The following is a 25410-nucleotide window of genomic DNA, read 5'->3' on the forward strand; positions in this document are numbered from 1 at the left end:
CTGCTTTCTTGGTGGTATGAGGTCCCCATGTGTCTCTGCTAGCTTCTCTCTTTTATATCTCAAAAGAGATTGGCTTAAGACACTATCTAATCGTGTAGACCTCATCAGTATAACTGCCGCTAATCCATCTTATTACATATAGTGATAGAGTTTACAACACATAAGGAAATCACATCAGATTATGAAATGGTACACATTCCTACAGTACTGGGAATCATGACCCAGCCAAGTTGACAGATATTTTTTGGGGACACAATTCAATCCATGACACTGAGAATCCACGGGGTCACCACATGCAGTTGTGCTCTGCACAGGGGACCCACTGCGCTAGTGCAGGACTCCATCAGCCTGGAGGAAGGGGTGTCTTTTGATAACATCTACTGGGAAGATTAGAGGTTCAATTAAGCCTTCTCATAATTTAAACAGCATTGGCATGTGCACAAGCAGTGGGCATCCAAGAGGCCAAGCAATGGACAGTTGTATCGTCCAGTAGCAAATACTATCTTCAGATCTGCATCCTGGGCCCTGGACCCTCTGGACTGAGGTGACCTAATGCTTACCTCCAAAACGACAAATTCAAAGTGGATTTTGTTTGTCAATCTTATTTTCATGGTATTAACATTGTACGAAGGAGCCCTGGTGGTGCAAGGGTTAAGTGCTTGGCTGCTAACTGAAAGGTCGGTGGTTAGAACCCACCAGCCACTCCACAGGAGAAAGACCTGGTGATCTGCTCCCATCCCATGGGTGGATGGATAGATGAGAGAGAGGCTGGGAGTATGAAGGAAGAGTGGGAGGATGGACGGACGGGAGGATGGATGGACAGATGGGAGGATGGATGGATGGATGGGAGGATGGATGGATGGATGGATGGATGAGTGAATGGGTAGATGGATGAATGGGTGGGTGGATGCATGAATAAACTTAACCTTGGATTTTAGTATCTGTGGAGTCCCTGGGTGATGCAGACAGTTAACACGCTTGGTTGCTAATTTAAAGACTGGCAGTTCGAGTCCACCCAGAAACACCTTAAAAGAAAGGTCTGGCAATCTACCTCTGAAAAAAATCAACCGCTGAAAACCCTATGGAGCACAGTTCTACTCTGACACATATAGGATCACCATGAGTCAGAATCAACTCTCTGACAACTGGATTGTTTTTGTTTTAATATTAGTAGTAATCTCTGCTTTGTAGCTTTGGATTTGGGATATATATCAGTGATTATTATACTATGAGACGAGCTCTCTAGGGCAAATCCGGGAATCTGGAGATCCTTGAGCTTCACTTGTTTTGGGAAATTTACCTTACATTTACCATTTGTGCAAAGACATATTTGCTTCTATTCTTCCTTCCTTCTCTGGAAGGTTGGAAATTATGGCTGATGTAAGAATTCCCAAAGGCCTGGAAGGGTAGAATAAGATATAAAAATCAAGCCACAGATGATTGTACCTTCCATATTGCCAGATGAAAGCATTGCATGTGGCTTGTGGAATGATTTAAAATTATAGCTGTTAATTGGAAAAGTTATTGATATGGCAGCCATTCAGCTTGGATTTGAGGGGACAGTTCTAGCTTCAAATATTCTACTGTGTTGTGTCTGTAAATCATGGAAATGATGTAGACATGGCAATATTTTGGCATTCTAAATTATTGCTTGCACCTGGAAACAGCACCAAAAAACCCTTTCTCAGATCCTGTTTGGTTTGGAAAATACAATCATCACAGTTTTTGGATTTAACTTTTATTCTTGTCTATTCTTCCTTTAAAAGTCTTACAGACTACAATATACAGACAATTATTACTATGTTTATCAACTCACTGAATGACTTGTATTTTACTGACAGCTCATTAAAGGCAGGAATTGTGTTTAAATGGCATATTAGTTGGATACTTTTTGCTGGAAATATTGAAAATGCCACTAAAAGTAGCTTAAACAAGAAGGACATTTGTGGTCTCTTTTAAAAGAATTCAAGAGGCGAAGTAGTTCTAGGGTTACCTAATTCAGATAACTCAGCAGTGCAACAACATCATTAAGATTTCAGGTTTTCTCCACATTCCTGCTCTGCCATTTTCAGGTATTTGCTCATTCTCTTAGCCTGGTATCCCTCCTGGACCCAAGGTGGCTGCCATTGTTCCAGGCATCACATAGAGGTAACAACATCCAGAAGAACAGGAATGTCCCTTGTTGAGTTTCCTTTTCAGGAAAATCTCCCTAGCAGCCCGTGTACCTGTCCATGGAGATGTTTACTGACATCATTGGCCATACTCCGTCGTGTGCCTTGATCAATCACTTAGCAAAAGAAATGAGATCACCAAGAGTGACTTAGAGCAGCTCTTCTCAAACTCGAGTGTGCTTCAGAATCACCTGGGGGGCTAGTCAAAACGGATTGCTGAGCCCCACTCCCAGAGTTCCTGACTCAGTAGGTCTGGGATAGGTCCTAAGCTTCTGCACATCTAACAGCTTCCCAAACGATGTGGATGCTGCTGGCCCAGAACCATGTTTTGAGCGCCATTGACTTAGAGAAATTAAGATTTATCCCCTTGGCATTGGGGAGAAGCTCAGCCCCCTGAAGGGCATGTTTGTCAGGAGGCGGGTGAAAAATCAGCCAGAAAATTACCCGTTGTTTAGTTAGCCAACAGTGACTGACACAGATGACGTCCTAGGGCGCGACCATGGTGCTTCATATGGTTAATAAGAGTTGACTGAGGGTGAACTTGGCTTTGGAGCCTGAGTTGTGTCTACATGTCCGTCTGCTGTCTTCTAAGGACTTAAATTCAACCCATCGCGAGATTTCCATTTTATGTATTTATGTGTTGGGTTTTACATTTCCGAGAGCACTTCCATGCCCGTAACTTTCATTTGAACTCACAGAAACTCTATTCACTAGGTGGAGCAGGTTTTTTGGGAAATGGTGTGATAACCCACATGCAGCTGGTGAGAAATCTGAGGCTCACAGAGGTTAAGAATTTACCGAGTCCCTGGGTGGTGTGAATGGTTAATGCACTCGGTTGCTAACTGAAAAGATGGTGGTTCAAGTCCACCTAGAGGCACTTTGGAAGAAAGACCTGGCGATCTACTTCCAAAAAATCAGCCACTGAAAACCCCATGGAGCACAGTTCTTCTCTGATACACATAGGCTTGCCAGAAAAACCAAATACTAAACCCATTGCCGTCAAGTCGATTCCGACTTGTAGTGACCCTATAGGACAGAGTAGAACTGCCCCATAAGGTGTCCAAGGAGTGCCTGGTGGATCTGAACTGCCGACATTTTGGTTAGCAGCGATAGCTCTTAACCACTACACCACCAGGTTTGCAGGGGTTGCCAGAGTCGGTCTCAATTCCAAAGCAAGTGGTTAACAGGTTCAAGGGTAGTGAGTGTTGGTGTTAGAATTTAAATCCACGTTGTCAGATGTCTGTAGCCTGCCAGCTCCTGGGAACACCAGCACTTGGAATTTCTGAGCGCTGTCAGCATCACAGGGCCCTGGGTCTCTGCTCTGAGAGGCCCCCACTCGTAATTTGTTCTTCTCATTTGCTTACCAGCCTCCTGTGAGGTGGATGGATGTCAAGGAGGATTAACAGTGATTATTTCCTCCACTTTGTGCCTAAGGACAAACCAGTGAGCCATGGGCATAATAGAACTCCGAGATCTTCTGTTGGGGCTTTCTCCTGGTGTTGGGCCAGGGAGGCTTCCAGATACAGGAAGATGTGGACAGCTCCCCCACAGCCATCTGGGAGAAGCAACTGGTCACAAAGCAGGTCTCTCGTATTTACGTGATTGTATTAGTTTTCTGGAGTCCCTGGGCAGTTGGTGCAAATGGTTAACACACTCGACTGCTAATAGAAAGGTAGGAGGTTCGAGTCCACCTAGAGGCACCTCAGAAGAAAGGCCTGGTAATCTACTTCCAAAAAATCAGCCATTGAAAACCATATGGAGCGCGGTTCTACTCTGGCACATGGAGTCGCCGTGAGTCGGAGTTGATGGCAACTGGCTGCTTGTTAGTTTTCTATCGCTGCTGTAAAAAAAATCACTGAAAATATAGCAGCTTAAAACAATGGCCATTTACTGTCTCACAGTTCTGGAGGTCAGAAGTCCAGGGTCTGCGTGGCTCAGCTGGACCCTTTGTTTAGGGTCTACAAGATGGCAGCAGGGCTGCATTTCTTTCCAGAGGCTTTGGGAATCAATCCATTTCCAAGGTCATCCAGGTTGTGGTAGGACTGAGGTCCCCATTTTCTTGCTGCTTGTCGGCTGAGGGCCCATCTTTGCTCCTAGAAGCTACCCATGTTCCTTTTCATGCCTCCTATGCCCCCTTACCTGCCTCCAGCAATAGCAGGTCGGGTCCCTCTCACACTTTGAATCTCTTCAACTTCTCCTTTTGCCAAATCTCACTGGTTTCAGTCAGAGAAAGTTCTGTGCTTTTAAGGGCTTCTGTGACTGGAGTGGAGCCCTGGTGGCACAGTGGTTAAGAGCTCCACTGCTAACCAAAATGTTGACAGTTTGAATCCACCAGCCTCTTCTTGGAAACCGTATAGGGCAGCGCTACTCTGTCCTACAGTGTGGCTACGAGTTGAAATCGACTAGACTGAAACGGGTTTTTATGGGTGATTGGGCCCATCCACATGACCCAGGATAATCTCCCCATCTCCAGGTGCATAGCCTCAATTTCATCTGCAAGGCCCCTTTTGCAATGTACGATAACATAGTCACAGATTCCAGAGATTCGGCTGTGAGGGCAGGGGTCTTGCTGTCTTATTTGCTCTGGAGTCTTGTTGCCTCTTCGAGGGTCAGACACACGGTAAACCGTACACACGTTTGTGGAACGGCTCAGGAATAAGCAGCGTCTCTGTGTTCCTGCGGGAAGGCTTGTGCATATTCTGCCCCGGGATCCATGGGGAGCACTGCCAGGTTATTTGTGTCATCTTAGGAAATTGATACAATAATAATAGCAGTGATAATACTTGCTGATCTCCAGGCTTCATCAGGAATATCCTGCCTGTCTTTATAAAGCCAACCCATATAGTGATTCTCCAACTATGCTCTAGAGAGCGCCTGCTTCAGAGTCACTTCTGGTACTTATTAAACGGAGATTCCCAGGCCCCTGTTCTGGCTGGTGTGAACCTGAATCACTGGTGCTGGGCCCCAGAAACATGCATTTGTAACAGGTCACCCAGGCAATTCTGATCCCTTGAATCATTTATGCAGGGTTGGATGCTGTGCTGTTACCTGTCCCTGAGTGTATCTGCTTGCCCAACAAAGGCATCTCTTAGTGTTCATCTACACAGTTCTGTTATTTAAGCACAAGACAGATTGGATAACTGGAAGCAGACATCTCTGTAACAAATCTCACCGTTCCAATTTTAAGTAGAAAATTTATCAGCTTTGTTTTCTGGTCCCGAGCTTAGGTTGGAGTAAGCCTGCTGGGGGACTTCTCCAGGCTTTGCTAGCCCTGGGGCTAAGCTCATGGGGATAAGAATCCTGGGTGTAGTCCACAGTGAAGACTGTCTGGTCAGCAATGGGATGGAACTGCCCAAAGGCTGGTACCATTGTGATTGGCATCTAACAAAAGCAGGATTTGCAGGACAAGGACCCTAACAGCCCCATCCTGCAGTATTGCATGTAGAGATAATTCCATTGCTTTGCACTGTTGACCAGACCTATACTATCTAATAATGACAATAAAAGTTAAATTAAGTGCATGCTAATTTTTTGCCAGATTAACGCCTTTTTTTTTTTTTTTATTGTACTTCCGGTAAAGGTTTACAGAGCAAATAGTTTCTCATTAAACAGTAGTACACATATTGTTTTATGACATCGGTTAACAACCCCGCGACATGTCAACTCTCTCCCTTCTTGACCATTTTTTTCTTTGGTGAAAATATACATAGCCAAAGATACACCATTTCAAAAATTTCTACACGCACAGTTCAGTGACATCGACTATGCTCTTCCAGTTGTGCTGCTATTCTCATGTTAGATGAAAGTTTACAGAACAAAATAGTTTCTCATTAAACAGCTAGTACACATGTTGCCCTATGACAATGGTTAACAACCTCACTACACATCAACACTATCCTTACTCAACCTTGGGTTCCCTATTACCAGCTTTCCTGGCTCCTTCTGCCTTCTAGCCCTTGTCCCTGAACTGCTGTGCCTCATTAGTCCCATTTTGTTTTATGGTGCTGTCCAGTCCCCAGCTGAACGGTGAAGCCTGGAAGTGACGTCACCACTGAGCTAAAAGGGTGTCTGGGGGCCATACCCTCAGGGTTTCTCCTGTTTCCTTTAGGCCAGTAAATCTGGTCTTTTTTGTGTGTGTTAGAATTTTGTTCTACATCCTTCTCCAGCTCTGTCTAGAACCCTCTGTTGTGATCCCGGTCAGAGCAGTCAGTGGTGGTAGCCAGGCACCATCTAGCTGTACGGGACTCAGTCTGGTGGAGGCCTTGGTAGCTGTGGTCCATTAGTCCGTGTATTAGGGCCTGTAGCGTTGGTCCTGTTTTTAATTCTATGAACTTCATAGGTTTTGGCTTTATATTTAGGTCTTTGATCCATTTTGAATTAGTTTTTGTATATGGCATGAGGTATGGGTCCTGTTTCTTTTTTTTGCAGATGGATATCCAGTTTTAACAGCACCGTTTGTTAAAAAGACTGTCATCTTAGGATGGGCCCTTGTCAAAGATCAGGTGACCATAGGTGGATGGATTTACATCTGGGTTCTCAATTCTGTTCCATTGGTCAATGTATCTGTCATTGTACCAGATTAACCCCTTTAACTGCATCTTCACATTTAACCCTCACCACAACCAGTAACGGAGGTACTAACCTGACCGAGCCCTTTGCCATTGAGCCTGGTCTGACTCATAGCGACCCCATGTGTTACAGAGTAGAACTGCTCCATAGGGTTTTCTTGGCTGTCATCTTTAGGGAAGCAGATCGCCAGGTCTTTCTTTAGGGGTGCTGCTGGGTGGGTTTGAAACTTCTACCTTTAGATTAGCACCACCAGCCTTCAGAGGGAGGTACTAATGTAAGGAGCCCTGGTGGCACAGTGGTTAAGCACTTGGCTGCTAACTGAAAGATCAGCGGTTTGAACCCACCATCTGCTCTGTAGGAGAAAGATGTGGCAGTCTGCTTCCATAAAGATTGTTTTTGTTGCTAGGTGATATAGGGTCAGTTCCGACTCATAGAGACCCCATGTACAACAGAACAAAACACCGCCTGGTCCTGCGCCATCCTCACAATCCTTGTTATGCTTGAGCCCATTGCTGCAGCCACTGTGTCAATCCATCTCTTTGAGGGTCTTCCTCTTTTTCACTGATCCTCTACTTTACCCTAAGGATTACCCAGAAAATCAAACCCATTGCCATCAAGTTGATTTCGACTCACAGAGACCCTATAGGACAGAGGAGAACTGCCCCATAGGGTTTCCGAGGAGCGGCTGGTGGATTCAAACTGCCGACCTTTTGGTTAGCAGCCAAACACTTAGCCACTGTACCACCAGGGTGGCACTCTGTAAAAATTACAGCCTTGGAAGTCGTGTGGAGCAGTTCTTTCCTATAGGGTCACCAGGAGTTGGAAGGGACTCCTTTCAGTGGTTTTGTTTTTTTGTTGGTTTGTTTTTGGTTTTTGGTTACTAATGTTTCCATTTTACAGATAAGAGAGGGTTAGTTTCAGGAAGTTGCCCCAGGCCATACAGTGGGTGGAGCTTTAACCCCCAGGCTGCCTTGCCTATATCTGAGCCTCCCCATCCCCTATCAAAGACATAGAGCCAGAATCGCAGAGAATCATAGCTTTGAATCCCAGCCCTGCACTCACCAGCCCTGTGTCCTCAGCAAGGCATATTACCTTCTGACAACAGTGATTCTTACCTCTTTGAGTTAACAAATGGTGAGTATCAATCACCCGCATAATGATGCACAAAGGTGCTCAGTAAGGGAACTGTGTTATTATCCAAAACTGTTCAGATTACACATATAGTGGTTGGTTGGGAACCCCACACTTACAGAGAAATGACAACAAATTGGAACAGGAAGAAACCAGGATGGTGGAATGACCAGAAATGCGGTCCACCGGGGAATGGCTGGAGGAATTGAAGCCCTTTAGCCTGGAAAAGAGATAGGTCCCATCAACAGATATTTACAGATAGCCCCCATATCCCAAGGACAGTGTCAGGCACTTGGAAAACAAGATGAACAAAGTAGATATGGTCCTTGTCTCTGTGGATCTTCAGCATATTTAGCGAACAATGCATACAAATAGGTATATAATTTAAAATTGTGATATGAAAAGTGACAGAGTTTATAACAGGGGCAGCTGGAGGAGTGTCTCCTGGGGAGGAATCAGACTTCTTCAACTCCCTGAGAGCAGAAGAAGAATTCTAATTTGACACAGTGACAAGGAGAGCTTTCTAGTGGCTCCCCAGTGATGGGCTAGGCTACCCAGTAGTCGGGAACAACTGCTTAGTACTCTGTTGCAGAGGAACCCTTACATCCCAACTCTCACAGGTTTGATTATCTCTAAGGTCACCTCCTGACTCTTTTTCTTTATATGCCTTCTAGCACTTTCTAAAAGGCACGCACGTTGAATGGAGCAGTTGGTGGGACTTTACAGTCACAGTGGTTGAGAAACCCCAAATGCCTATGGAGGACATTCAACCCCTGTAATGTTAGAGGAGGCAGTATAATGGGTAAGAGCATGGATTTTGGAATCAAATAAACGCGGGTTCAAATCCCAGCCCTGTCATTTACTAGCTGTGGGACCTAGGGCCAGATAATTCAACTGTAAAGTGTGATATGATAACAGGAGTGACCCTGCTCCAGTGTTTGAGGATTAAATGAGATTGTGCACCTACAGAGAAGTGGAGATAGGAACTCAGGTCTATCTGTGTTGAAACCTGACACCCTCTCCAGGATGCACCTGAAGCCTCTTTCCAGCTTCCGCTGCATTCCTTCAGAAAACACTGCAGTCCTGCTTGACTTCAGTCTCCAGAAGGGTCCCCTTTGTTTCCTTTGAGCTCAGTCTACAGCCAAAATAATGAGCCTGATCTGGTTCAGTCCAATGACCGCAGTCATTGAACTTGACTTGGCATGTCCATAATTTGTACCTTTTGGATAACAGGTTATTACTAAGAGGGAAAACCTTTCGTTGAATCCAATACATGCACAGCAAGCGAAGCAGGAGGAAAATGTCTAATTCTGGCTTCTTAGTCGCTGAGCTTCTGAGAACAGAATCAGCTTAGCTGCTTGCAAATAAGCGAGCATCACACAAGTTGGTTGAGCTGGCAAGAAGGTAACAAGCTGTGTATGAAAACCCTGGGATTAAATCTCTCCCAGCAAAATTGCTTGGTGCACAGGATCAAAAGAGCTGCAAGAGGAGACAGACAATGAGCAAGATCCCCTCCCGCACACCTGCCCGACCTTTGCTATTAGGAACACCCCAAAGAGAGTACACTCTGGTGCCTTATCAAAAAATAAGGCTGTGCTTTAGATTATAATTAAAACAATAAATTCTTCTCCCCTGCGCGTATCCTGATTAGATGGTTGACACTGTGTCAAGCTGCTAGGGAGATAAAGTCACGCTGCTACTTGTGCTCAACCACGCTGCTTATTTTTGAGTCACCTGGATGATGTTTTTTACATGACAACTTGCAAAACACACCTTGAGGTCTCTTTCCTATTTCTCTATAAAGTTATTAACATTGATACACTTGGAGCTTTCAGGGTGTGAGAGCTTTTATCCTGGTGAGTGATGTAGGTCCCAGCAGAAACCGTTTAGGAATCTGAGTCACTTGTTTGTCAGTAAAAATGCCAGATGACTCAGGGTGTTTTAAAGTCTCCCAAAGAGAAGTGATTGTAGACTATGGCAGGTGGTATAAGGTCAGCCCCTCGGCTCAGATTTAATAGGTTCTGGAGTCCCTGGGTGGCTCATAGGGTTAAGAGCTCTGCTACCAACAAAAAGGCTGACAATTCAAAACTACCAAGAGGTGCCTTGGAAGAAAGGCCTGGAGATCTACTTCCAAAAGATCACAGCTATAGAAAACCCTGTGGAGCGCAGCTCTACTCTGAGACACATGGGATCACCACCAGTCAGAGTCAGCTCAGCGGCTGTTATTGGTTCCTCACTCGTGTTTCTCTAAGCAGCATGAGCAAACTCTTTCCTTTGGTGGATCCCAGTGCCGTCACAGCCCCAGTCAAGGGTGGGAGTTTGCTAGGGTCTTCCCATACGGTCCCAAGTAACTAATATGATTCAGGAATTTGGGGCCTTGGAACCAGGGTCTCAGCCCAAATATTTTTTAGTTCCTGAACTTAACAGGCTAAGTTTTGGCTCACTCTCAGACCTTTGATTATGGGGCTCCTTTGCTAAAATGATCTTAGCATTCACCATTCTCCCAGACGACTCCAGCTCATTTTTCACATCTCAGTTTAGAAATTCATGAAATCATATAGTCCAGGAGCATCCTGAAGTCATCTCTTTCATGGCAGTTATCTCACTATAGTTAAGAGCTTATTTCCATGTCTGCCAGCTCCTCAAGAGCAGGCTCCATGCCAGTCGTTTACCATGTTTCCCATGGACTAGAAGAGTGTCTGGCTCATATGGGTGCTCAGAAAATATTTGAAATAAGTGGCTGGTAAGATGGATGGATGGATGGATACATGGATGGATGGATACATGGATGGATGGATGGATGGATGGATGGATGGATGATAGATGGATGCAGGCATGAAAGACATACAGAGGATGAACCTAAACAAAGTCCTTAAGGAGCAGATTTTTTTGTTTTGTTAGCTTTTTTTTTTTTTAATTGTACTTTAGATGAAGGTTTACAGAATAAACTAGCTTCTCATTAAACAATGAGTACACATATTGTTTTGTGACATTGGTTGCCAACCCCACAACATGTTGGCACTCTCCTTCTCAACCTCGGGTTCCCCATTACGAGCTTTCCTGTCCCCTCCTTCTCATCCTTGCCCCTGGGCTGGTGTGCCCATTTAGTCTTGTTTTCTTTTATGGGCTTGTCTAATCTTTGGTGGAAGGGTAAACCTTGGGAGTGACCTCATTACTGAGCTAAAAGGGTGTCTGGGGACGATACTCTTGGGGTTTCTCTAGTCTGTGTCAGATCAGTAAGTCTGGTCTTTTTTTTTAGTTAGAATTTTGTTCTACATTTTTCTCCAGCTCTGTCCAGGACCCTCTATTGTGGTCCCTGTCAGAGCAGTTGGTGGTGATAGCTGGGCACCATCTAGTTGTGCTGGACTCAGTCTGATGGAGGCTGTGGTCGTTGTGGTCCATTAGTCCTTTAGACTAGTCTTTCTCTTGTGTCTTTGGTTTTCTTCATTCTCTTAAGGAGTAGATTTTGATTCCTCCCGTCAGCCCAGTGGATGGACATGGGATTATAAATCAGGAGTCCAGAGAAAACGGAAAACACCAGATGAAAGTAGGACAGAGCAAGAGAGGGAGCCCAGGGCAGGGTCCCAGACAAGTGCACATATTGGTGGGAGCATTTTTTGCTTGATGTAATTTTAATTAAAAATAATATTTACTCATTTTTTTAAATAAAATAAATCTTCGTTAAAAATTTATGCATAATCCTACTGCAAGATGGATCCTACTAACCCTTTAGATATAAAAATAATGCAGACTTAGAAATTATAAAGAATATAAAGGAATAAAATGCAAATTAACATTTTCCTTCCCATCCGATCTCTTTCTACAAAGATAACCACTGTAATAGCGTCTTGTATGCTTTTAAGAAATATGTATCTATTTGTGTACATACATATACGCGCACACATATAAATACATCAATTTATATTACACACAAAACCCAACATGTTATAAAACTCCTCTGATCCTTGCTTTCTTTTTCCATTTAATCATTCTCAGGGGAACTTTCCACAATTGGTGAGTACATGTCTGCCCTGCTCTTTTTAATGGATCCTATTAGTCCATCAAAGGAGACTTGGTTGCTCAGTGGTTAAGCACTTAGCTGCCAACTAAAAGGTCAGCAGTTCAAACCAAACTGCCACTCTGTGGAAGAAAGATGTGGCAGTCTGCTTCTGTAAAGATTACAGGTTTGGAAGCCCTATGAGGAAGTTCTACAATGTCTTACAGGGTTGCTATGAGTCAGAATCAACTTGATGGCGATGGGTATTAGTCCATCACTCACAGATATCATCATTTAACTGCTTCCCCTTTGTGAAGGACATTTAGCATTTGGCTGTCATTCACAGTTTTAGTCTCTTAGAGTATCATTGTGAGTATATCCAACAAATACGTTCTTTGAAGGAGAATGGCTGGGCTAAATCTTTGAAAGTGCACACACTTTGAATTTTGGTAGATATTGCCAGATGCCTTGCCTCAGAGTTTGAAGAAGCTTATGTTACCAAGACTTGCTTTTTTTGCTGTGGGTGAGACATCCTTTAAACCAAAAAATAGTTTAGCTTAGCTAGTAGCATTGTGCTCTTTAAAAGAACTATCTGTATGGGATCAAATTGACAACAGCAGCTCGAAAGGTTAGATAGGAAGCTTGGGGGGCAGTGAGTTTATGTTAATGGAGGAGAAACATTTCTGAAAAGGAGGGTGAGAATGGATGTACAAGTTGAAGAAAGTAATCAATGTCTCTGAATTGAAAGTGTAGAAATTGTTGAATTGGTGTATGTTCTGCTTTGTATATTCTCAACAACAATTAAAAATAAAAGACATGCGTTGGGGCATAGAGTCCAGCTTACTTCTCAGCATTACTAGGTATTTTCGAGGAATGAGTCATAATACTCCCTAACTTATAATAAACTCTGAAAAGGGACAGAGATGCCTCCTTTACCCATGGGCTGTGCATATTAGATCAAAAAAAGGAGAATCCAGAGAGGTTGAGAACTCAAACATGATTTGAAATTCTGTCCATTTCCTTGCCCTCAATGGATGTATTTAAAGCAAAAGTGATAGAGAAGTTAAGACCTTCAGTCTCTTTCTCTTAAGAGTGATGTATGATTCTCAACTGTTTGGGAGCTCCAGGGTCTGACCCACAGCTCAACTGTCACTGCTTCTGGGAAGAGGTGTCACTGATTTGGTATGCCCTAATTCCATGGTATTTCCTGCTTCCATGGGTCAAATGTCAGCCCCATTTCATACAGGCGGAAGAAGCTAACTCAGGGAAATGTGGGGCTGGGTCTTTCACAAAATACAGATGAACCAGTAGTAGAAAAATCAGTGAAAATAGTTTAGCATATGTTTAACACAACTTAACTGCTTATACCTGGCATCTCTCCTTCAACACAGCCGGCCTGATGTTTGTCGTTAAAAAAAAAAAAAAAGAGAGAGAGAGAGAATGTAGCATGCTTATGATTTCTTCTCCCTCTCCATAATGCAATGGGAGAAAAGCAGCTTGGCTCTTGGATCACACAGATAGGTACCATTGTTCTCCTTTAAAATAAAATCTGGGTAGTCTCTGCAAAATTTCAATCTAAATACATGGTATTATGGGAGGATCCGGAGCCCTGGTCGTACAGTGGTTAAGAGCTCGGCTGCTAACCAAAAGGTTGGCAGTTTGAATCCACCAGCTGCTCCTTGGAAAGCCTATGGGGCAGTTCTCCTGTCCTGTAGGGTTGCTATAGGGTCGCTATGAGTCGGTGGTTCAAAGTTACCCGCTAGCAGCTCCTCAGAAGAAAAGACCTGGCTATCTGTTCCCGTAAAGATTACAGCCTAGGAAACCCTATGGGGAAGTTCCACTCTGTCCTAACGGCATACAACAATAACAATGGGAGAATCTGAGTCCCTGGCTGGGGCAAACACTTAACACACTTGGCTGCTAACTGAAAGGCTGGAAGTTCAAATCCACCCAGAGGTGCTTCAGAAGAAAGACCTGGTGATCTTAAAAAAAAAATAACAACCAAAAAAAAAACAAACAGTCATTGAAAACCTTATGGAGCACAGTCCTGCTCTGACACACATGGGGCTGCCATAAGTTGGAGTCAACTTGAAGGCAACTGTGTTTTGTTTTGTGGGAGAATCTATGTAAGCAACATCAACTTTCCATGAACAACATCACCTTCTTGCAGCTGTCACAATTGGTTCTGATAGGTTAACTCATCTGGAAGTCAATTTTCTCCACCTCTGCTGCATTGTAAGTCTGGAAACCCGTGTTAGGAAACTTGCAAAGAAAATATGACATTTTTATATAAAATATTTTATTTTTAGAATATTATATTTATGTACTGCATAGTGTAAATATGCGGTAGAGAATTTACATTGAAATGCTTCCTTCCACCCCCTTCCCTGTAACTCAGTTCTTCTCCCTACAGACCCCACTGTGACATGTCTTTGCATCCTTCTGACAATGGTCAATTAACATACAAGAATATTCACATACAGAGTAGCAGGTGGTCAAATTACCTTAGAACCAAGTCCAAGGCAGTAGCAAGATCATTTCATTAAAAATAAGAGTAAACTTAAAGGCACAGAAAGGAATACTTGTTCTATAAAGTTTATTAGATTTAAAAAAAATTAGAAAGATAGGGTATGTCTAGGAGCATGGTGGCACTTCTCTTAAATATGTATTGCTTTATTTACAAGCAAGTCCAACATTAAGCCTACAGGCTTGGAGGTCTGACAAAGGTACGTGGATTTGGCCATGCCTCTCACTAGCCTTCTGATCTTTGGCACGTTCTTAACTCCTCTGAACCTTGCAGTCCTTATCCACCAATAGGGAGAAGAATGCCTTTGTCACGGAAGTGATGCAAAAGGAGATTAAAATAAGATATAATAAAATAAGATATAAAGGGCCTGGAACGTAGTAAATAACTCAGTGAAAGTTATTTTCTTCTTCTCCTCTTCCATCTCCTATATGATGATTTACTGGGACAAATCCTCAAACAATAATATCTTTTTGTGCCCTACTTGGCTAAATGTTTTAAAATTTTTGTTTATTTTGTGTGTGTGTGTGTGAAAATATACACAGCAAAGGATACACCTTTTCAAAACAATCTACATGTACAATTCAGTGACATTGTTTACATTTTTCAAGTTGTGTAACAATATTCCTTATCTTTTTCCAAATTATTCTGCCACCGTTAACGTAAAGTCACTGCCCGCTAAGCTTCAGATCTAACCTTTCGAGAGGCTGTTGTCAATTTGACCCCACATAGGTAAATATATGAGCGAGCACAATGCTCAAGGCAGGCATACTTTACTAACTAAACTATTGTTTGGTTCCAAGCAGACTTCTGGGAAAAGCTTTGGTTTGAGGTTCAAAGTTTAAAGATTATCTCAGGGCAATAGTTTCAGATGTTCATCCAGCCTCAATGGCTCCAGAAGCTCTGGCTTTCATAATAGTTTAAAATTATGTTTTTTTTATTTCCCCCTTTTGATCAGGTTTCTTCTGTGGAATTGTAGATCAAAATGTTCAGTAACAGTAGCCGGGCACCATCCAGTTCTTCTGGTCTCATGGCAGAGGAGGCAGATGTTCATAAAGAGGTACTTCCTCCTCTGATGCCCAACTCTCCTTCTTCCTGTACTACTCCAGGTGAATGGAGACATTGGATGGTTAAAAAAGAGAGAGAGAAAGAGTGTTATGTAATCCAAGACTATTTCTTCTGACTTATTAGTACGTCTACTTCTTTGCTGCCTTCATGCATAGACGGAGCACGTGGACACCCACCTTTGTTGCACAAATGCTTTCTTCCCAGGCAATCCCAGTGATTAAGAAGACAGTGATTCTGGGTGTTGTGTCAATGGCACAAGCAGTCCAGCTCTTAAAACTTTTTCTAAACCCCCTCAAGCACCTATTGAACCATCTATTAACTGGCAAACAATTAAGATGCTAATTAGAAATCAGTATTATCTTTTCATTAAAAACAGCCCTCCACCCCTCCTAGCTCTGAAACACATGATAAATGGTCTTTGCTCACCTGTTCTGCGTTTTCCTTGTGCACTCGAGCTTCTTTCTGATGAAGGTAATCTATATGTGCCTCTAATGTTTTGCCAATTAAGGGTGGGCTCCCTGCTCAGGCTAATTTAATGAGATTTGGCAGTGCCCCAGTGACCCTGTGAACAGCCTTCTAGTTACGAGGCTGGCTCTAAAGCCAGACTGTTTTTATCCCTTATTAATTGTGTGACTTTGGGCAAGTTATTAATACCTGACTTTTCCAATCTTAGAGGTCCCTGGGCAAACAGTTTGAGCTCAGCTATTAACCAAAAGGTTGGTAGTTTAAATTCACCCAGCAACGCCTCTGAAGAAAGGCCTGGTGATTAACCTCCATAGGATCACAGCTACTGAAAACCCTATGGGATGCAGTTCTGCTCTGGCACACATGAGGTCACCATGAGTCTGGAATGACTTGATGGCAATGTGCTTTTTCCCAATCCTCAATTTTCACTTCTGTACAATGGGCATGATAACAGAACTGAACTCCTGGGATGGGTAAGGATTTGAGGAGAAGATGAAGGGATTCTAACATTTAGCGATGTATGCATTATTTGTGTTTCAGCTGGTTCTGTTACTGCTGTTTAGCTGGTTAAATCAGTTCATCTACTTCCTCTCATTCATTTATCCATTCTTTAAGGAGGGCCTGTGCTGTTCTGGTGGCGCGGTGGTTAATTGCTATGACTGCTAACCAAAAGGTTGGCTGTTTGAATCTACCACGTGCTCCTTGGAAACCCTATGGGGCAGTTCTACTGTCTGTCCTATAGGGTCGCTATGAGTCAGAATGGACTCAACGGGAACACGTTTGTTTATTTGTTTTGTGTGTGCGTGCTGTTCTTAGGAGCTCTGGTGGCACAGTGGTTAAGCACTCGGCTGCTAACCTAAAGGTCAGCAGTTCAAACTCACCAGCTGCTTCGAGGGAGAAATACGTGGCAGTCTGCTTGCATAAAGATTTACAGCCTTGGAAACCATATGGGGCAGTTCTACAATGTCCTACGGGGTCGCTATGAGTTGGAATTGACCTGATGGCCATGGGTATTTCGGTGCTGTTCTTGGCACCATTGCAGAGCCACCATCTTCCCCCGTGACTTCCCCATGCCCCAGAATTACACTCCAAATGACTTTCACACTATTCAGGTATTTACAGCAGGGAGAGCTTGTGCACTGAGCCAGGTGTCCTTTAAGAGTTTATAAGCACTTCGGAGAGACAGACGGGCACGTCCCTAATGACCCTTTGTTCCTGTGATGAGGGTGTGTTCCATGCGGAGACCCAGTAGGTATTCCCATGTTCCTTTCTGCCATTTTCTGTCGACGCATAGGGACTGAAGAGAGGATTGCTCAAGGGGGGGAAGAAAGGGGGGAGGGGAGTGTGGTTCAGTTTTTAATGTTCGAGTCTCATGGCTGCGCATTTTGGTGTAGAGATATAACAAAGGTCCAATTTCTGGTGTCAGAGTCTTAGAGTGAAATACTGACTTTGCTGCTTACTGCCTGGGTGACCTTGGTCTAGTTATTTAACCAAATGAAGTCTCAATTCTCCCCATATGCAAATGAGAATTGAATTGTTCTAAGACCTTGGTTTTGTTTAGTTGCCCTTGAGTTGGCTCTGACTCTTGATGAGCCCATGCATAACAGAATGAAACGTTACCCAGGCCTACACCATCTTCATGATCATCGTGATGCTTGAGTCCATTGGTGCGGCCACTGTGTATTTTGAGCGCCTTCCAACCTAGAGGCTCGTCTTCCAGCACTCTGTCAGACAATGTTCTGTTGCGATCCGTAGGGTTCTCACTGGCTACTTTTCAGAAGTAGATCACCGGGCCTTTCTTCCTAGTCTGTCTTAGTCTGGAGGCTCCACTGAAACCTGTCCATCATGGGTGATCCTGCTGGTGCTTGAAATAACAGTGGCACAGTTTCCAGCATCATAGTAACAGGCAAGCCACTACAGTACGACACACCGACAGGCGGTGGCCTAAGTCGCTAAGGCGGCTACTGTAACACCTGAGGCATAATAGTGCCTGTGCATTTTGGTGATTGCACACACAGGTATGAGGTAGCATTTACTGAGTGCTTAGTGTATGCCAGGAACCGTGCTGAGAATCGCACACCAGGGAGGCAGCTCTAGTGGAGTGACTCCTAGAAGAGGCTCTGGAGTCGGAAGAGATGACTTCGAATTCTCCCTCCAACCAATTGGGAGCTGTGTGATCTTTTTTCTTTTCTTTTTTATTGTGCTGGAGGTGAAAGCTTACAGAGAAAATTAGTTTATCATTAAACAATTAATACACATATTGTTTTGTGACATTCGTTGCCAACCCACAACATGTCAACACTCTCTCCTTCTCAACCTTGGGTTCCCCGTTTCCATTCGTCCAGCTTTCATGTCCCCTCCTGCTTTATCGTCCTCGGCCCTGGGCTAGTGTGCCCATTTAGTCTCGTATGCGTGGTTGAGCTGCACATACTATTGTTTGTTTTATGGGCCTGTCTAATCTTTGACTGAAGGATGAACTTCAGGTATGACTTCAGTACTGAGTTAAAAGGGTATCTGTGGCCATACTCTCAGAGTTTCTCCAATCTCTGTCAGACCAATCAGTCTGTTTGTTTGTTTGTTTTGTGAGTTTGAATTTTGTTCTGTATTTTTCTTCAGCTCTGTCTGGGACCCTGTATTAGGATTCCTGTCAGAGCAGTTGGTGGTGGTAGCCAGGCACCATCTAGTTTATTGTGCGGGACTCGGTCTGGTGGAGGCTGCGGTAGTTGTCGTCCATTAGTCCTTTGGACTAATCTTTCCCTTATGTCTTTGGTTTTCTTCATTCTCCCTTGCTCCAGATGGGGTGGGACCAGTGGAGTATCTTAGATGGCTGCTCACAAGCTTTTAAGACCCCAGACGCTACTCACCAAAGTAGGATGTAGAACATTTTCTTCATAAGCTATGTTATGTCAGTTGAGCTAAATGTCCCCCGAGACCATGATCCCCAGCCCTCAGCCCAGTAATTTGTTCCCTTAGGGAGTTTGGATGTGTCTATGAATCTTCTATGAATTTGCCTTGGTCAAGTTGTGCTGACTTCCCATTATTGTGTACTATCTTACCCTTCACCAAAATTACAACTTATCTATTTTAAGCTGTGTGATCTTAATCAGTCTCCCCAACTCTTTTCTTTCTTCAGGTCCTTCAGCTGTAATATGTGAAGATTAAATGAGATGATGATATATGTAAAACACTTGGAAACATGTCACATATGTGAATCCCTTAAGAAGTGTTGGTTATTCTTATCACAAAGGTGTCCTAGGGTAGTGCAAATCGTTCAGAGCTTGACTACTAACCAAAAGGTTGACGGTTCGAGTCCACCCAGAGGCGCCTTGTAAGAAAGGCCTGACAACCTGCTTCTGAAAGGTCACAACCTTGAAAACCCTATGGAGCAGTTGACCCTATGGCAACTGGGTTTTTTTTTTTTTTGGTGTATTCTTATCATGTGAAATGCTCACAACTGTTAGATGTTGTTTTCCAGAGCCGTCAACCAGGAGCAATTAAATAACTTGCCCAAAAAACCCATTGCCATCAAGTCAATTCCTAAGATGCATGAAGCAAACTTGAGTTGGTTTTGTCAGTTCTTTCTCATCTCCAAGGGATAATAGCACACAGTTGTCCCTTGAAATGTCACCTTTTGGGCACATTCTATAAACCGTACAAAATTAAATCCCTCATTTCGTTTTTCCAGAAAGGCCTCTCTGAAGCATTTCTCTGCACCACCCCTGCAAATCTGTACCACAGAGGTGAGGGGGTGTCAGTAGGATTTGGTCACAAATCTATACCACAGAGGCCAGAGGGTATCAGTAGGATTTGGTCTCCTCACAAAATCCCTTCAAAGATGTATGAGGCTGCATATAAATGGCATTGAATTTGGCCGGCCATGGGCTAGCATTGCTTTTATGCTGAATATCAGTGCAAAGTATGAAATGGAGATTACATTTTCCATTCTGGCTTTTTTCCCAAAGCTCCGCAGAGCTGCCCTCATTCCCATCCATCACAGCGGAATGGCCCTGCTCTGGAGTCCCAGACTTGCCTTCCCTTGCTGGGAAGTGCATCTGGCACTTGCTGTCAGACTTGAGCAGTGGGCAACCCTCTCCTGAACATCCAGTATTCTCCCTTACTCCAATCTCTGCTTTTCTGTCTCTACTTTTTGTTCTTGAGAGCTATCACATATGAGGATCACAAAACCAACCACACACACACGAGAAAGGGCATTCTTGTGGATGCTAAAATTGGTGTATCTGTCTCGTGGGTTGTTCAGGGCAGAAAGAAGACATTGATACAAATGTGGTGCATCCACCGACAATGAGAAACATGCTTATTGCCTCTTCCTGAAATACATATATTCATACCAGCTATTTCAGTTCCTCTCCCCAAACAGCCCTAAATCATTGTCAGCGCCTCTGCTCCAGCTTGGGTCTGTGGAAAGAGTGTTTACCGGTGGGGGGTGGGAGGGTGCTTATGCATCTGGCTTCATATCAGCATTAGCTTCAATATTTCAACAGCTCTGCCTACCCACATTCCTTGCCTCTCCCTGCTGCCCCCAGAACGTGATTGCCTGGCTGACTCCCCAAAGAGAAAATGTGCTAAGTGAACTTGACAGATTCCAGGCTGGCTCCATATGGCAGGGCCTGAGTTACATGTTCCTGGGATCCCCAAGCTGCTCTCACCTTATTAAGATGGCAGTAAGTACATGCAAGTCAAGTTCACTGCATTGGTTTTAATTCTTTGGGCCCTGGAGACCAGCCTCAGACTTCAAGGTGGAATTGGATGTAGCATCGCCCACTGCAAATGTGACCTTTTCTTCCCTTCCTAGACCCACATAGCTGGGAGGAAGGTGGGTAGAAAATGCACCCAGGGCTCAGAAACATCTTAGGAAAAAGTGGAGGTAGGTTAGAGGGCTTTTGAAGGGCTGGCAGCAGTCTAACAAAGATATCCAAGCTTTTTGTCGTTTTTTTCTTTATTACTGATCTGTACTATCTGCCCCTTTGGACTTCCACACGTAATTGAGACTTCGACTCTTAAGTATATAGTTTGAACTCCTCCCTCTCTCTACACTGTTTTAAAGGCATGGAGAAAATGAACTCCCAGTCAAATAAGTGCATTTCAAATGGATGAGTACTTTCAACCCAATGATTAAGGGCTGGAGTTGAATCCTACATTTTTTACCTGATAGAGATTTCTTAGAATGAGTCTGTAAAAGAGAGTTCTTCAGTGGCTTTCCAGTTCACCCAGAACATCTAGAAAATTTTCTTACCTTTGTATGATGTGGAGTTCCTGGCTGGTGCAAATGGTTAATGTGTTTGGATGCTAACCGAAAGGTTGGAGGTTGAAGTCTATCCAGAGGCACCTCTGAAGAAAAGCCTGGCAATCTACTTCTGAAAACCCTATGGAGCAATTCTACTCTGACGCACATGGGGTTGCCATGAGTTGGAATCAACTCACCAGCAACTGGAATTATGTGATGTGGTTTTCCCTATTAAGAGAGAACTAGAGCAGATTGGAGAAGAGAGTACTGTGAAGGCAGAGTCACCTTATACAAATAGCTAAAGGGGATAGAAAGATGAAGAGGAAGGGGATACTCTCCAGGTGGCTTCAAGGCAAGGAATATGTCCAATGGGAAGGCTTTGAGAGTGGGGGGGAGGGGTGGGTGAGCATGGATGAATGCTGTGAGATGGTCTGACAACTGGTGCTGTCCAATTGGAGAAGGTGCTGAATTGTTTATAATGGGAGTGGAGCTTGGAAGATAGATAGAGTGGATAGAGAGTGGATAGAGAGGGGAAGTACCTTGTATGATCTCAAAAGCTCCTTCTAGTTCTGAGGTTCCCAGACTCTGGGCATTGGCACACCCAGAGTAAGATGATTTCCTGAAGCAAGCTGAATTGATTACAGTTATAACTGACTCAGGTGATTGCAGAAGCCATTTTTTGTCATCTTTTTACTGACTGCAACAAAGGTCTCAACCTCTGAATAAGGGAAATGGAATCAGGTTGCATTGTTTTTAGCCAAAAGTAACCAAAAAAATGACCACTAGTGAGTAGTTTAAATCAACATAGAATCTAGTTTTTATTTAATAAGAAGCTCTAAAGTGGTCTTAGAGTTGGTGCATTTGGCTTAGTGACATTCTGTTTCTTTGCCCTTCTCAGCATGTAGGCTTTTAGCCTTTGCTCCTTCTCATGATCACAAGTTGGCCGCCACAGCTCCAGGCATCATGTCCTCACACCAGTGTCTCAAGCATAAAAAGGGGCAGGATAAAGCACTTTCTTTTTGCAAGGTTTTGTATTTAATCTAGGAAGGAAAGCCATGTAGGTGACATCAAGTCACAGCTTACTTGCCAGAATGGGTGACGTACCTGGCAGAAGGTAATTGTATGACTCTGACTAGTGTAGACTGATCATTATTCTCTTGAGTCGGGTATGAAGACCCACTTTCCCCGTGCTCTAAGAGGCAAATCATTTCATTTACCTGGGTAAACCGGAGCTCTGTTAGTTACCAGTGAGGAGGATGCTGGGTATTAGCAAACAGCGCCTACCGTAGGAATCCATTCCGTTTATACGGTGCTGGGTCTCTTCTTAAATTTCAGCAGAAGGAATTCTGTTTTTAGTCAATACACTCCTAATGTTCAAATGCTCAGACTTTAAATTAAGTGCCAAAGGGACACATAACTCTTCATGCTCTAGGTGAATGTGGATGTAGGGGAGACATCCACTAATGTTTTCAAAACCTTGGCATTCCCTTTTTTTCAAAATGGCAATGGTTTGTTCCTGGAAATATGGTGGGTGGGGCTTGGCATTGTTGATGGATCAAGGTATCAGGATTCATTTTCTGAATGCCTAGTATGTGCTAAATAGGGTGCAAAATATTTTACAGATAGTTACTCATTAAATTATTACATTTTAAAAAAAATGTGAAAACTGGGTCTCAGAGTGGTAAATTCTGATCTACAAGTTGGTCTGATCCCAAATCGGTGGGTTTTACTGCTCTGAATACTACATCTGTAATCATCCCCTTAGGAGGCATCGGTGGTTCAGTGGTAGAATTCTTGCCTTCTGTGCAGGAGACCCAGGTTTGATTCCTGGCCAGTGCACCTCGTGTATGATGCTAGCAGGGTCACTCATGGTGGACAGATTTCAGTGGCTCTTCCAGACTAAGACTAGGAAGAAAGACCTGGCAATCTACTTTAGAAAATCAGCCTCGGAAAACCCTACAGAATATAGTTCTACTCTGACACACATGGAGTTGCCATGAGTCAGAGTTAACTTGACAGCAGCTGATGGTAGTAATCCTAACCTTGTACTGTTTGGAGGATTAATGGAGGCAATGCCTGGTATATAGTAGGTGCTCATCAAATATTTATCCTGTTCGTACATATGAGAAAGTGAGTGTAGTAGTCCTTTGGGAAAAAGAAATGTGATATAAACATTAGTTCTTTATTCTAATATCACCAGCTCTTTTTTTGTTGTTGTTTGTTTTTAAACTCCTATGCTATCTCCTTTTTGCTTGTTTCAAGCACAGACTCATTTTCGGTGGTGGATTCCCTCTTGCCCCAGGCCACAGTGCCACATGAGTGGACCCAGCGCTGAGAGTTGTGTGCGGAGCCGGAAGCACAGGCCACTTTCTTCTGTGGAGTAATTCTCTTCCCTCCCCGGGCACAGGTCTGCCTGAGAGGGGATGTGGGAAACCATTTGTGCGAAGGTGTAATTAATGATCTGCTGGGTTTTGGCACTTAAGGAGGAAGCAGAAAGCCCCTGGGCAGGGGAGCAGCGTCTTGGATCAAAGCTGTCCTTCTGGGGCTGCATCCCGCCCCGGGGGAGGTAGCGGAACCCGGCAGGGAGGGGGCAGTGGAGACTCACCACCAGGCACCTCTCTGCAGTGTCCGGGGCCTTCACTCGTGTGCTTGGCGTGCACGGTGTCAGAGTGATGGTAGGCCAAGAATTCAGGCTCCTGAGAGAGTCCTGGGTTCGAATTCTAGCTCTGCCTTACTCATAATATCTGAGCATGATACTTCACTCTCAGAGCCTCAGTTTTGCTCGTTTATAAAATGGGGTTGTTCTTTTTTGTTGTTAGTTGCCCTTGAGTTGGTTCTGACTCATAGCAACCCCATGCGACAAAGTAGAGCTGCCCCACAGGGTTTTCCTGGTTGTAATCTTTATGGGAGCAGATCACCAGGCCTTTCTCCTACAGAGCTACTGGTTGAGTTCGAACCACCAACCTTTTAGGTAGCAGCCAAGCACCTAACCATTGCACTATCAGGGCTCTTATAAAATGAGGATAGTATCCCAGACTTGAGAGTCCCTGGGTGGTGAAATGGTTAATGCACTCAGCTGCTAAACAAAAGGTTGGAGGTTCAAGTCCACCCAGAGGCACCTTGGAAGAAAGGCCTGGTGATCTCCTTCCAAAAAATCAGCCATTGAAAACCCTATGGAGCCGAATTCTACTCTAACACATATGGGCTCGCCATGAGTTGGAGTCGACTTGATGGCAAAGGGTTACCCCGTACTCGGCAAGTCTCTTTGAATTTGAAAATTAAATAATTTAAGTGGAACATAGTTGATGCTCAGAAGGGCTAGGGATAAAATATTTTAAAAGGCAAACACAGACCCCATCTCCAGGGTGCTTACAGCTTGGTGTTATAAATCATATTAGACAATAAATCATATCATCTACACTTCATGTAGATATTTCTTGTGGGTGTTTCTGCAGATATTTTTGTAGAATTTATGCTTTCATTTCTAGTGATATTAGCTATAAACTGTTGCTAAACTTTCTAGATGCTTTGCATAATATAAATTGCTCTTATTTGGTGAAATATTGAGATACCTCTTGGGTATAAGTTACTCTCGTTTGGTGAGTTAGATGCATCTATTATATACTAATACAATCTTGCCTATGCTGGGATGTTTTAGAAGCAACTTTCACCTTAAAAACAAAAAAACTGTTGTCGTGGAGTTGATTCCGACTCATAGTGACCCAACAGGACAGAGTAGAACTGCCGCATAAGTTTCCAAGGAGCAGCTGTGGATTTGAACTGCAGAACTTTTCGTTAGCAGCCAAGCTCTTAACCAGAGATGACTGAAAGACAAAAAACAAAAAGCCTTTGAGTCCACTCCAACTCATGACAACCCCATGTGTGTCAGAGTAGAACTGTGCACCATAGATTTTTTAAATGGATGATTTTTCAGAAGTAGATTGCCAGGCCTTTCTTTTGAAGCACCTGTGGGTGGAATCAAATCTCCAACCTTCAGTTAGCAGCCGAGCATGTTAACTGTTTGCATTACCCAGGGACTCCCTCAGATGACTGGGAGCTGTTAAATCCCTGAATGAAATCCTGCATACAGCAATAACGACAACAGCAACCACATAGCTTTTATTACAATGTCATTTTGTATTCCTTTTATCAACCTTTTAGGGCTGCTTTGATTATTACATGAAATATTGCTTGTAAATTATCTACACATTATCAATATATAGTGTCTATACATAGAAAG

General features: G+C 43.7%; 1 protein-coding gene and 1 non-coding gene across 8 annotated transcripts in view; both read left to right on the top strand.

The window, feature by feature from the left end:
• Positions 1-25410, top strand: part of RBFOX1 (RNA binding fox-1 homolog 1) — a 1254735-nt gene that overhangs the window by 979179 nt on the left and 250146 nt on the right. The window lies entirely within an intron of this gene.
• TRNAR-UCU (transfer RNA arginine (anticodon UCU)) lies at positions 22939-23009 on the top strand. The gene has a single exon. It is a non-coding gene; the product is annotated as a tRNA-Arg (tRNA).

This window comes from Trichechus manatus, unplaced genomic scaffold (genome assembly GCF_000243295.1).
Source record: "Trichechus manatus latirostris isolate Lorelei unplaced genomic scaffold, TriManLat1.0 scaffold00024, whole genome shotgun sequence".
Taxonomy (NCBI): Eukaryota; Metazoa; Chordata; class Mammalia; order Sirenia; family Trichechidae; genus Trichechus; species Trichechus manatus.